The sequence below is a fragment of the Trichechus manatus genome, unplaced genomic scaffold (assembly GCF_000243295.1).
Source record: "Trichechus manatus latirostris isolate Lorelei unplaced genomic scaffold, TriManLat1.0 scaffold00021, whole genome shotgun sequence".
NCBI classification, from domain to species: Eukaryota; Metazoa; Chordata; class Mammalia; order Sirenia; family Trichechidae; genus Trichechus; species Trichechus manatus.
The window spans coordinates 11529317-11530918 of NW_004443957.1; positions in this window are offsets into that span (position 1 = coordinate 11529317).

Consider the following 1602-nt stretch of genomic DNA (forward strand, 5'->3'; position numbering starts at 1 on the left):
GTACCAAAATCAACAGACAGATAAATGAACTAGAGTAGATAGGCCAGAAAGAAACCCCAGTATGATTAGAATTCAGTTATATTTTAAAAGAACTATAAAATCATTGGACAACTGATACTAAAGATTTGGGAAAAAAATTTTTTTTAGTTATATCTTTACCTCTTACCATATATCAGGATAAATTTTAGCTACATTAAATGCTAAAGAAGATTTAAAAAAAAAACAGAAGAAAATGTAAATGAGTATTTTTTTAAAAAAACACTTAAATCCCAGTAGACTATTCTCAGAATGTCTAATAGTATTGCATGTATTCAGCCTCACTAGTTTTCAAGAGAATGCAAATGAAAATGATGAGATCAATTTAAACTAGCAAATTAGCAAAGGTTCAAAAAAATTCAGTGTTGTCACGAGTGTGGGGAAATGGGTAATTTTATATCCTACTGGTAGAAATATAAGTTGGCATAACTTGTCTGCAAAGCAATTTGCCAAGATTCGTTTCAAGTTTATACCTAGTGACACAGTTATGCCACTTTTAGGAATCTATTCCAAGGAAATACTGAAAAACTCTAAAATTTATATAATAGGATACTTACCACAGGATTATTTATAACGAAAAAAAGAAATATTTTATAAGTGCAACAGTAGGGGGAGAGTTAAATGAATTAAGAAATAATATGTTATAATTGTAAGTTGTTAAAAAAAACTAATGATTTTCAAATTTAAATATGTATGTATTATATAGTTATAGATAGATGATTGAGTGATAGATAGAAGAAAGACTAGAAGGAAATACACCCAAATGCTAAGAGTGATAGGTGACTGACCAGATTACCGGTTATTTTAATGTTCTTTAGGTTTTTCCAGTTTCCCTGTAATGGACACGTATTACTTTTAGAGTCACAAAAATGTTGAAGTTGATTTAAAAAAATAAACATGTCTGTGTATTTCTTATGCTTATATTATTCTACCCCAAATATTTGAAAAAGATGTTTTTCAAGGAGTATGAAGGAAGGTATCATGGCCTGGTCCCTATCAATAACCTCTCCTTGTCCTTGGAGATGGGCGTGGTCACATCCCCAGCCAAAGCAGCAAGAAATGAAGAGTTTAGGGATGCTCGCCTTATTCATATTTAGTGCCAAGTCATTTGCTCCCCCTTTTGTCCTTATTTCTCTGGCTCCTCTGTGCCTACCATTAAATAAATTTTTGTATCTTTGGCATCTAATCTGTACCTAATAAGAATTGATCATTTCCTTAACCTCTCTTTTTTTATGAGGATTCAATAATTGTTTTTCTTTTTTATTATTTTGTAAATGGTCATTACCAGGCTAACTTGGCTGCAGCCACAGGAGTCACACAGAAAGAATATTCAATTGTCCCAAGAGGCTTTGTCTGGGCCATAATGATTCATCCGCAGCCCTGGACTTGAAATGACTTTGTTTTCCCAGAGGGGCGATGACGCTCAAAAGAACCAGACTTCTTGGGCTTTGGGTTGTCCCAGTACGGGACAGTTATAAGAGGGAACTACAGAGAGGCCTAAGGTGACAGTGAAGGAAAAGAACACCTAGGGGAAACACACACACACACACACACACACACACACAC